This window comes from Macaca thibetana, chromosome 4 (assembly GCF_024542745.1).
Source record: "Macaca thibetana thibetana isolate TM-01 chromosome 4, ASM2454274v1, whole genome shotgun sequence".
NCBI lineage: Eukaryota > Metazoa > Chordata > Mammalia > Primates > Cercopithecidae > Macaca > Macaca thibetana.
This window is the reverse complement of record NC_065581.1, coordinates 36,010,604-36,023,150: the sequence shown is the minus strand read 5'-3', so window position 1 is coordinate 36,023,150 and position 12,547 is coordinate 36,010,604. Positions and strand designations below refer to the sequence as shown.

At 48.1% G+C, this 12,547-nt stretch overlaps 2 protein-coding genes across 2 annotated transcripts in view; both read left to right on the top strand.

The window, feature by feature from the left end:
* The window catches only part of TCP11 (t-complex 11), a 141,996-nt gene that overhangs the window by 47,210 nt on the left and 82,239 nt on the right, over positions 1-12,547 (top strand). The gene's annotated exons all lie outside the window — the stretch shown is intronic.
* The window catches only part of TAF11 (TATA-box binding protein associated factor 11), a 322,409-nt gene continuing 316,487 nt past the window's right edge, over positions 6,626-12,547 (top strand). Inside the window, exon 1 of the mRNA XM_050787822.1 lies at positions 6,626-6,629. The gene's annotated coding sequence lies outside the window, so the exon portion shown is untranslated. The remainder of the gene's footprint in view (positions 6,630-12,547) is intronic.

The window sequence follows — 12,547 nt, the reverse complement described above, 5'->3', positions numbered from 1 at the left end:
TTGCCTTTTATCTCATCCTACCAGTTTTCCTCTGATGATTTCGTCTTTTCCTCTTGGACCAGGTGAGCTCCTCCTCCACATCTGGGCAAAAAAAGGCTGTTCCCTGCTCTTCTCTCCTGCTGCCACTCACCCAATCTGATTCCAGAGTACCCTCAGCCCTTCAGAGTATTCTATAAGAGGAGAAGCAGGGCTTATATTACCAGGACACTGTGAATTGAGGTGCTGGTCCAATTCACATTGCCTTTTGCCCTGTCCTCTTCTGCAGGGACTCAGTTGGACAGTAGCTCAGGAAGATGACAGGGAAGGAATAACAAGATGGCACTTGCAAGTGGTACTACAAAAGCAGCAGCAGCACGTGCCATATCATAACTAGCAGGGGCAAAATGTCCAGTGGGCTCTGGGCCTCCCACACTCATCTCTAAGGTTGCAGTATGCTTTGGGGCTTCATTTTCCTTCAGGGATGCTTCTGACATTCGTTTCATTCTACTTGCTCCTAAAAATGTCTGGGGAGAGGACTGGCAGGGGTCAGGGATCCCATAGCTGATAGATCTTGGTTCAGGTCCTGTTTAGGGATCCTTCTGCCAGGGCCCACCAGACTCAGGGGTTTCCCCTCCCCTGCAAGGTCTCCTTCCATGAGCTTTGCTTTTTCTTTCTGCTCCTCAGTTTCCCCATATATAAAATTAGTCTAATGACCCTACCTTGATGGGCAGTGCTGTATAGTCTAATGGAGAGTACATACAAGCTAGAAGTAGACTGCCCTGAGATCAATGTTAGGCCCTACCATTTCCCAGCCATCTATTTTTCTTGCAGAGTTATTTCACTTTTCTGAGCCTCACCTTCCTCACCTGGAAGATAGATATGGTTATATGCCCTCAAAGATGTCCGTCCATCAGTGTCTGTGTGGACTCTAAACAAACCTGCAATTCAAATCTCAGCTCTGTTACTTTCTATCTCTGTGACTTCAGGCAAATTAATCTCAGGAGTTTCAGTTTTCTCATCTGACATAGGGGATAAAAACCTTATAGGTTAATGGTGCTAATTAAATGAGATAATAGGTGGAAAACACCTGGCACTGGCACATAGTAGGCATTCAATAGGTGGAGGCTATTGTTCTTTCCACTACTTCTCAGAAGAACAAAAGCCCAAGTGTTTGGGGCTGGGTGCAGTGGCTCACACCTGCAATTCAAGCACTTTGGGAGGCCAAGGTGGGCAGATCATTTGAGGTCAGGAATTTGAGACCAGCCTGACCAACATGGTGAAACCCTGTCTCTACTAAAAATACAAAAATTAGCCAGGTGTGGTGGTGCACACCTGTAATCCCACCCACTTGGGAGGCTGAGGGAGGAGAATCATTTGAACCCGGGAGATGGAGGTTGCAGTGAGCAGAGATTGTGCCACTGCTCTGACCTGTGCAACAGAACTCAAAAAAAAAAAAAGCCCCAGTGTTTGATAACAAAGGTATAGTAGTGCCTGGTGGGAAGAAGCAGCCTTGTCCCAGATTAGACTTTGGTGCCACTGGGTGTGAGCACAGTCAACTGGGCTAGATTCTCACCACCCCCAACAGGTTGCTGTCTATCATACATTCCTACTGAGGAGGTTCCAAAAATTCCATGCATTCCAGCACACCGCCCTTGTCAGCCACACTTATACATTATGCAGTTAGAAGAATATTCACTTGCCAGCTAGGTAGCTCTGGAGTCTCTCCATCCCTACTGTCTTGCAGCTCCTACTTTACCTTAAGAAGATATAGACACCCTGAAACACAAATTAGAGCTCATAGCTACCATTTACCGAGTGCTTTCTATGTTCCAGGGACAGTACCAGGCACTCCATCACAAGCCTATAAGGTAGGAATTGTTATCCCCATTTTATTGGTGGGAAAACTGAGGGTCAGGTAGATTAACTTGCCCAGGATGACATACTAAGAAAGAACAAAGCCAGGACTTAGGCCCAGGCCTGACTCTGAAGCTTGTATACCTCCTCAGCTGTCTACACTGCCTCCTCTGAATTCACAGAGACTTGATACACTTTTGCCACTCACACTCTAATCATTGGGATCAGGTTGAGGGTCACAGACCAGCACCTTCACATACAGGGCTCTTTACACATATCCTTGCTCTGGAGAGTCATTTAGCAATAGAACTGCAGAAGACTTTAGCCATCACCTGTCTGGTGATGGGAGGTGAAGTGGCTTGCCCAGAGTCATACAATATTTAAGAGACAAAGTGGCTAGGCACAGTGGCTCACGCCTATAATTCCAGCACTTTGGGAGGCCGAGGTGGGCAGATCACCTGAGGTCAGGAGTTCGACACCAGCCTGACCAACATGGAGAAACCCCGTCTCTACTAAAAATACAAAATTAGCCGGTCATAGTGGCGCATGCCTGTAATCCCAGCTACTCGGGAGACTGAGGCCGGAGAATCGCTTGAACCTGGGAGGTTAAGGTTGCAGTGAGCCGAGACTGCGCCATTGCACTCCAGCCTGGGCAATAAGAGTGAAACTCTGTCTAAAAAAAAAAAAAAAAGGACAAAATAGACACATAAACAAAAAATCAGTAATTGACAGATGGAGAGGAAAAGAGAACAGTCAGAACAGCAACAAAAAAATAGAAGAAGGGAGGGAGGGGATCTTACTAGGCTGGTGAATGGGCTGTTTTGTACTCCTTCAGGGTAGCTCAGGAGTCATTTTGCCATGTAGGCAGAGGCTTGGAGGTAACCATCTCTCAAAGTCTGTTTCTCAGCTCTGGGATTCTAGGGGTACCTTGTTCCCAGGTCCTTAGTGTTGGCTTTACAGAAAGGTCCACAGGCAGCCCTGCCAGGACATGGGGCAGAGGTAACCCAATCCAAGCTGCCCCACACCTGTTCCAGCCTCTCCTCTGGACACTTAGGCCACCTTCAGTTTAGCTCTCTTGGCCAAGTCACCCCAGTTTCCTCCCACCCCTCCTCTCTACCCACATCCACTCCTGAGTTACCTTGCCACCTGCTTCCTCTCCACCTGCGCCCAGCTGCTTTCACTAAGGAAACAAAAATCTCTACCCTGCCAACTGGCATTGTCACTGATGTGTGGTTCCAGATCCCTGCACATCACAAGGCAAGTCTCCAACCACCCCAGGCCTGCACCCTGACCCCTTCCACACAGCTGCCCTCCCAAACTTGTTTCCCTCCTGCCAACCCCAGCCCCCATACTTCTCCAATCAGTGTCCTCAATTCCTGTTTCTCCAAAAAGCCAAGAGCCATCTAACCTGAGCCTCCTATCCCCTGCTCCCTTCTTTCTCCACTGCTGGGAGAGGGGTCCATCCTTTTGGCCAAGACTAATACCATGTACATGTACCAGGATCTCATCCCCTCTTGCCACTTCAGGGAGCTCGCTCTGTCAGTTATCCCCTCTTTTGCCTGAATGTCTCACCTCAGCTCCTCCTGTAAACACAATAAGATCTGAAGCATCCTATAGAACTTCCCAGCATCCCGCAGGGAAGTTCCACAGACCCTGCTGCCTCTCATCCTTCCAGGCTCCCAACTTCTCTGCCCTAGGTCTCCATGTCACTGCTTCCCTTTCACCCCTGGTCCTAATGCATTCTGTCCCAGGCTCCCTCTGCTACCCCTCCCCCAAAGTTTCCAGCAACTTCCACATCTTCATATCCAGGGCTGTTTGCCAGTCCTTATCTAGCCTGACCTCTCTGCCTCATCCAAAACCTCTGAACATTCTTCTTCCCCTTCTTGGAGCGCTTTCTTCTCCTGCATCTACTGCTGGCTGCTTTCCCTCCACTGGCCTCTTAATTGCTAGACAGTTTGGGCTTCTAGCTTGGCTTTTTTCACTTCTCACTCTACATGACCTCCCTAGGGGACTCTGAGGGACAGCAAGGGTGATGGAAAGAACATTGGCTTTGTGGTCAAATAGTCCCAAGTTTAAATCCCAGCAACGTCAATGGGTGAGCTTGGGCAAGTTTCTTCACCTCTTTGAGCTTTATCATCCTCATCTGGAAAATAGGGAGGATAAACTTCTGACCTTGCAGGTTGTTGGAGTGTTACTGATGATGACTCATGTGGAAGGTCACTCACAAAATAGGTGGACAGCACGTAGCGGGGCATTATGGCTCCAGGCACCACCAATATGCCAATGACCACCAAATCTATATCCCTAACCCCATTTTTCTCTTAGCTCTAATTCTGTATGTTCAATTTGCAGATCTATAGCTCTAGCTCCCTCCTCTCCTTCCTATCTAGTCCTACATTGCCACCTACTTATAGATACTTCCGATGGTATTTTTCAAGACCTCAAGCTGAACCTACCCCCAACTGAACTCATGCCTCACAACACTCTCCCTTGACCTGTCCTCTTCCCATGATCTCCATCTTGAGGTTAATGGCTCATAACCTACTCAGTGGCCCCATTTGGATTCCTCAGAGTCCTAAGGACAGTCCTCTTCCCGATCCCTCTTGCTGCTGCCACAGTTCAGGTACTTCCTGTGTCTGCTGTGGGCCACTGCCTGACAGAGCTAAGTTCTAGCTGCCTGGCACAGTGTATGTGGCCTTCTGTGCTAGTCCTGAGCCTTTCTTTCCAATGACATTTCATGGTTGTCTTCTGACTTCACCATCACTACACCCTAGCTACACCATGCCTGGCACACACCATATTCTTGTCAGCTGGAGAACTACTGCACTTTAAAATCTTGTAGTGGCTCATGCCTTTAATCCTAGTGTTTTGGGAGGTTGAGGCAGGAGGATGACTTGAGGCCAGAAGTTCAAGACAACTTGAACTTGGCAACATAATGAAACCCCGTCTCTACAAAAAATTCAAAAATTAGCTGAAGTGGTGATGTGCACCTGTAGTCCTAGCTACTCAGAGGCTGAGGTAGGAGGACTGCTTGAGCCCAGGAGTTGGAGGCCACAGTGAGCTGTGATCTCACCACTGCTCTCTAGCCTGGGCTACATAATGAGACCCTGTTAAAAATAAAAATAGAAAAGATCCAGCTTCCATGGTACCTTGGTGGGGAAGTCTTTTTACTGCCCCAGCAGTCTCGGAGCTCAGTGGTCCTTGAAACCTATCCCAGTGATGGCCCTGGCTATCTGTAATGGTCTGTTTACCTTCCACTAGTTCTATCAAACCTTTGAGGGCAAGACCCATTTGAGTCATCTCTGTATCCCCAGCTCTAAGCATATGCCTGGCAGATAGTTGTGTTCAGAGAATTATTTATTGAATAGCTGAAAGAATGAAGGAAGGGTGAGCTCACGCAAACCCCAGAGGAGAAGTGAAGCATTCCCTGACCTTGTCTCCCTGCCTCCAACCAGTCTGAGGATGCTTCAGGTTTCCTGGAGGACCTAGGGCAGCAGAGGGTGTTGAATGGAAGGGCAGTGAAACCCCCACTGAAGAAAGACCATGGACACAGAGGGGGCCTAGGAGAGGACTCCTGCTAGAGACTTTCAGTGTCTGGAAGACACAGATGCATATCTGGAACCTTCCAAGCCAGAGCTCAGGATATACCCGAAGGTCTGAAGAATTGGGTAATGGCAGCCTAGATAAAGCAGCCAGAGGTAGGAGACTGGGCAAGAAGAAGCCTGAGTGGTCAGAGGTCTGGGGCCAGAGCAGATGAAAGGGGTCTATAGGCAGCTCTCATATGAACTCTGGGAGGCAGGTCCAGGAAGGAGAACCCTAGGTGAGGCCACTTGAAGGTCCCTGGGGGATTCTCTGCCACCTCATCAAAGATCTTTCTGACTGATGCTTAATATGCCATTATTGGAGAATCACTCCTTTGAGCTAAACCTTATGTTTTTTGGCTCCAAATACAAATATTCCTGTGAGAGAGGGTGACGGCCTTTGCCAGTTAAAACTGTAGTTATCAGTTGACACCCTAACAAACATGTTGTGAATATCAGAGGAGGGGCTGTAGGAACACTCATAAGGAACTTCCTAATTTGGTTAAGAGGTGGCTTGCTTTCCCTCCCCCTACCCTATTCTTTATGCCTATCCTCTCTTAGATCCCCACTGGGTTCCCTCCTCAGAGGAAAAGATGGAGAGGTGGAGAAGGACCACTTCATCTACCAATACCACTCCTGTGGATATCCCGGATTAAGGAAAGGATAGGTGGAAGTATTGGGGCAAAGTTCAAGGTATCCATGAACCAACTTCAAGTAGACCATAAAGCAAATTGTTGTAAAACAAAACTCAGTTACCCAATAGCTTCTATTACATTTTCAGAGAAGAGCTCCCATTGGGCTGAAAATCATTCTAGGAGAAACTGAAAACTTGCAATAAGGAAGGATCGTCGGAATGTTTGCCAGCTATGTGCTTGTGCTGAGTGTTGATATCCTTACAGAATTTTGCCTCCCTTTCACGGCAAGAGGCTCTCTTCGTCATGCCACGTCTCCACTTCCCAGCCAACTTGGCAAAGCTGAGGAACATCACAGTCAGGCTGAGATTCCTTGGTGCCCTGCTCTGGTCCTGCAAAATGTAGTCTGTAGGAAGCTGCAGTATGCTGGAGAAGAACGGGCTCTTCCCTGGGCCCCTGACCCGGACTCAGCGATGTTCCACCTCTTGATCAGCGTAAGGGCTACTGAGGAGGGAGAGGAGCTCATTCTTTCTTTCTTTTTTTTTTTTGAGACGGAGTTTCGCTCTTGTTGCCCAGGCCGGGGTGCAATGGTGTGATCTCAGCTCACCGCAACCTCCGCCTCCCAGGTTCAAGCGATTCTCCTGCCTCAGCCTCCTGAGTAGCTGGGATTACAGGCACCCGCCACCACGGCCGGCTAATTTTTGTATTTTTAATAGCGATGGGATTTCTTCATGTTGGTCAGGCTGATCTTGAACTCCCGACCTCAGGTGATCCACCTGCCTCGGCCTCCCAAAGTGCTGGGATTACAGCTGTAAGCCACCGCACCTAGCCCAAGAGGAACTCATTCTAATCCTTTTCTGTCTTCACCCTCTGTCCCCAGTCCCCGGTCCAATGCTGGGATTGATTGAGAAATTTGGTGGCTTCTCTTTGGTAGATCCAAATTGTAATGCCACCCTTTACCAGTAGGTGCCGCCATCTAACATACCATCTTTCAGCCTTGGTGAAGTCCTGAAGCCAGACCTCTGGGAGTCTGTCTACTCAGGGAACCCACTGCCTCCAACAAATTTGCAAATAAAATTATTATATATGAAATAGGCCCACACTGGTGAAGTTAAGATGTGGAATTAATTGTATGTGTATTTCTTTGTAACCACAGACTCAGTGTTTAATGTTTGACATATATTGTGCACTTACTATGTACCAGGGACTTAAAGGATATGGGGATTCAAAGATGACATGGTTTCTCCTTTTAAGTTTATAATTTGGTAAGAGAAATTCACATCTAAGTCATTGGAATATAAGGCAGAATGTGGTAAATGTCCAAATATGGAGGTGCCAACATAAAATTCTAATGAGGGCATAAACAGCACAGATTAATTCCAGCTGGAAGCAGGAGGACGACTCAGTGGAGGAGGAAAGGGTTTAAAGCTGACCTCAAAGAATATATAGAATTCTCATACAGGGAGTTGGGTGAAGAGAGTGAGGGCTTTCCAGGTGGCAGGAACAACGTGAGCAAAGACTTAGAGAGGAGAATGTCTTCAGGGAATTAGTAATGTGGCTCAGTTAGAGACAAGTATTTCAGAGAGTGTGGAGGAAGATCTGAAGGGTGGGATGGGGCCAGACAATAAAGAGCCTGTTGCCGTCAGATGCTCAGCGACTGACAGTGTTGCATAGGCTCCAGGAACCCGGCGACTTTACAGCAAAGTAGCAGCATGGCGGGCTCAGCTTCATGAATTAGCTTTATGTGTGCTGCAGGATTTCTTCAATGTGTTGATTTTTAGTGAATTTATTTCATCATGGATGCAGGAAGAGAACAGAAAGAAAAAAGGGAAAAAAGGACATAAAAAGAAATGGGCTGGGCACGGTGGCTCACGCCTGTAATCCCAGCACTTTGGGAGGCCAAGGTGGGCGGATCACGAGGTCAGGAGATCGAGACCATCCTGGCTAACACGATGAAACCCTGTCTCTACTGAAAATACAAACAATTAGCTGGCTGTGGTGGCGGATGCCTGTAGTCCCAGCTACTCGGGAGGCTGAGGTAGGAGAATGGTGTGAACCCGAGAGGCAGAGCTTGCAGTGAGCCGAGATTGGGCCACTGTACTCCATCCTGGGCGACAGAGCAAGACTCTGTCTAAAAAAAACAAACAAAAAAGAAGTGACAGGGAAGGAAATAATGGACAGAAGGAAAAGAGAGATGGAGAAGGAAGAGAGAGAAAGAGAAGGAGGCAGCCCTGGAGGAGGCAAGGCAGAAACGCCCTCTGGCTTCTTGCCCTGGCCAACCACAGAGGACAATGTGAGGCGAGTTTGGTGATGTGTTTTCTGCTGGCCCTGTTTGTTTTTCGTTTTTCTGGTGCTGGACAGATCTGGGGTGAAGGAAGAGGGGGACAGGGTTGTGGCTGGCATTGATAGTGGTCCCTGGGCTGGGCTCTGGGCTGGTGGGATCCTTTAGTGGGGGCTTATAGGCATTGGAGCTGAACTTTTGAAGTCCCTGGGAGGGGGCCTCTTTGTAGGTGTCCAGAGCCAGGTGACCTTCCTCAAGCCTGGAGATGGTTTGCCCTAAGCTCTTTGTCTCTGTCTTTCCTGACCCTGGCAAGAAAGAATTAGTCCTTGAGGCCTGGGCTCCTTGCCTGTGTAGCCAGGATGTCGTGCTGGGCTGGGGAGCCCATGGGGGTAGCAAGAGCAGCTGCTTCCAGACTGGCACTGGGGAACGCAGAGAGAGTCCATGAGAGCCAGACTGCTCCCCGGCCCCGATGATGAGTCTGGCTTTCTCTCCCATCCCATGGCCCTTGGAAGCCAACCTAACAAGCTCTATTAAAGTTAATGAAACGCAATGATTCCTCTGTTTGCTCGGTTACAACTCATTACGAGTTGCTCTTGCTTGCTCAGCTCTTGCATGCTCAGCTCTTGCAGAGGAGATTCATTTGAGTAGCCAGGGCTTGGCCTTTGTCCCCCTAATTTTTATTGGCCCATTAACAAGATCAGATACTTTGGCTGACCAGGAGTAAGTATCTAGTACCCAAGTCCCAACAAACCCCATTGGGTGGAGTTTCAGGTGATCTTTTGAGTCTAAATTAGCCTAAAAACATGCTGTTGCACTTCCTCCCTCTGTTGCTTCCCTATATCCAAACTGAGTTTTATATGTAGGTACAGCAGGAGTATGCAGAGATTTCAGAAGTTAGGAGATGCTTTTCCAGCCTCTTTAAAATGTATCTCAACCCACTGATTTAGAGAAGTTCCCTGGTAAGAGCTCCAGCTCCTTTGGTTTAAGGGCTTTCCTCCCCCATTTAAATGGAAATGTACTGAACATTGTTAGTCGTTTATACTTTGGTGTGAATTAGTTCATATTGTCACTTTAAGGGGATTTGGGAGTCTCCTAAATTGTATACAAACTTTTGTCCACACTATTCATTCTTCCAGAGAGAGGTTTTCTATAGCTTTCTTCAAAATTTCCATAACCGCCCTCCCCCGCCACACACGTACACATGCACACACGCACTCCTTCTCTCTCTCAAAAGGTTAACAACCTCTAGGTTAGTAGAAGACTGGGCCGTAACTGGAATTACAGAAGACAAACTCTCCTTCCTTCACCATCTGCTTGGCCAGTCCTGCCTCTAAGGAGGGACCTTCCCCTCGTCCTTAAGTTCCTTATCCACAGACCTCCCATTGTCACCACAGCTCAATCATGTGCTTCCCAAATCTTAAAACCAACCTCAAGTTGGTGGGGAGGAGTCAAGAGGAGAGCCCTTGAACTCTATGTTGATTTACATGCTGAGGCTGTAAATGATAGGTTTACATGCTGGTGTAAATACTCATAAACTCACAGTAAGTGCAGGGCATCACATGCTTTCAGTGTCCAGATCCTCTGCAGCCCATACAGGCCTGGCATTCTCAAGGTCAGCAGGAGAGCACCGAGTTGGCAGCAGCTAGCATGACAGGAGCCAACTGTGACTATGGAGGAAAAAGGCGTGCTTGGAGTTGGTCTCTAAACCCTCATCCTCTCCTATACAGCAGGTGGCTTCTGCACAGTGATACCTTGGCATGACTCCCCCTGCTGCTCAGCCAGCCTGACTGTTCTTTTGGGTTAAAGCATTGTCTCCAGAAGGTCCCTGTTAAAATGCAAAGGGGCTTCTTGCAGGGTGACTTGGGCTGGTTGGCTGACTGGCTGTCACTCAACAGAAAGCAGAGACCCCAGATCAGGGAGGTTAAAGTTTGGGAGAAAGGTTCAGGTGGGTCAATACTATAGCTACATGAAGTTGATTTAAATGGCTTTCCAGGTGCTCTCCCTAATTCCACTCTTGGGGGCTGAGAATCTATCCTTCATATGGCAGCCAGAGTCATTTTAAGGCTGGGCCATACAACCTCAACACAATAGACATTTGTTGGGGGGCCATCCTATGTATTGTAGCATATTTAGCAGCATCCCTGGCCTCTACCCACTAGGTGCCAGTAGCACTCCCTCCCCAAGTTGCGACAGCCAAAAATGTCTCCAGACATTGACAAATGTCCCCTGGGGGAGGGGAGTGAAATCATACCCCCATCTCCCCTTCCCCCTGCCCCACTGAGAATCTCCATCATAAAGTATAAGTCAGCCCATGTTACTCCCTGATCAAAAATCCTACCATGTCTTCTCATTGTTCTGAGCGTGAAATCCAGTTGTTTGGCCCAGCCTTCAAGGCCCTGTGTAGTCCAGCCTTGCCTCCCTCTCCTGCCCCACCTTGTACCCCTTTGCTGTCATCTACCATCACCCTTTAGCCACACAACCCTTTTTGACAAACCTAGATAAAGCAAGCTCTTTCTTGGACAGGGTGGAAGATGGAGAGATATGGGCAGATTTGGAGTAAGTTTCAGAGGCCCTAATTTCTTTGGATTTTACTGGGAGACTTTTTCTTTTCTTTTCTTTTTTTTGAGACGGAGTTTAACTCTTGTCGCCCAGGCTGGAGTACAATGGCATGATCTCGGCTCACTGCAACGTCCGCTTCCTGGGTTGAAGCAATTCTCCTGATTCAGCCTCCTGAGTAGCTGGGATTACAAGTGCCTGCCACCATGCCCGACTAATTTTTGCATTTTTTAGTAGAGATGGGGTTTCACCATGTTGGCCGGGCTGGTCTTGAACTCCTGACCTCAGGTAATCCACCCGTCTGGGCCTCCCAAAGTGCTGGGATTACAGGCGTGAGCCACTGTGCTGGCCTAGGGAGGTCTTTTCATATGCGCTTACAACAACTTGTAAATATTTAACTTACTGAGTTATTTACTTTTGTTTTTCCCTTCTCCCCAACAAGAATGTAAGCTCCATTAGAGCAGGGACCATGTCTGACTTGTTCACTATCGTGTCCTCATCATCTCCGGTACTGCCTGCCACATGGTAGGTCCTCAGTGACCACCTGTGGAATGAATGAATAGGGGTGGCAGGAGTTCAGAGAGGGAGAGGGACTCTTCTGGAAGGGTAAGGGAAGGTTTCCTGGGCACGCTGAGGCTTGAAGCTTGGGTGGGAGGCGGGGAGGGTAATCTGGGACAGAATTTAGGGAATGGAAGAAGCAAGGGCCTAAAGAATTTCACAGTGGCCCAAATGTACTGCAATGAACCCAGGTGACATACAGGCAGCACGAACTTGTCATGAGGCAGAAAAACAAGTCTGATGTGAATATGATTCTCAGTCTGAGTGGGTCCAAGGGGGTGAAGTAGTTGAGTCCCCTAAGTTGTTGGGGAAGTAGGGAGGGAAATCAGTTAGGCTAGAGCCTAGCAAAACCAGGGCCAAACCAGGAAGGGTTTGATTGCTGAGACTGGAGTGTGGAATTGGCTGAGCCACTGAAAGGTGATGATTATTCCTCACCTGGTATCTGATGTTGCTGACCTTGACTTCTCTGATCCCCTCATATCCCCAGAACCAACTCTGTGATCATAAGTGAAGTCAAGGGACTGACCAGACACATGAACCTAGATCTCTACAAAGAGCCCTGAGACCCGAATGGGAGAGGTCCAGGGCCTGGTTCCATCTTCCCTCCCTCTCTTGATGTGTGGCCCTGCTCAAGGCTTTGGACTGCAGTGGACCTCCATGTCCTTCTTTTGGAAAACAGAGTTAACAATACCTGCCCCGTTCAGAGGAGAAATGAGGTCATGTTTGTGCAGCATTGTGAGCTCACTGGAGACAATGAGTGTATTCTTCTTAACAGTAACAATAATAATCATTACTGCAACTCTAACCAGTAAATATATCTCCTCAAAGCTGGAGTTGGCCCCTCAGTAGGATAGCAATTAAAGTTTTTCAAAAAATCTCTAGGTGGGGAAATTTTCTGGCTGCATTTTGATCTCTGGGGTTTGCAGAGTTGATATCATTGTGGGAGGGAGAGAGGCCTGCAGCAATCATTCATCTCAATTCCATTCAGTTGTACTTTTCGTCTCTCTCTTGTCCTTGAGTTCTACCCAATGGGTTTTGCAATTTCTCATCCTCCATTAGTCCTAAGGGAAAGAAGTCCCTAAATTCCCCTTTTCCACACTCACCCA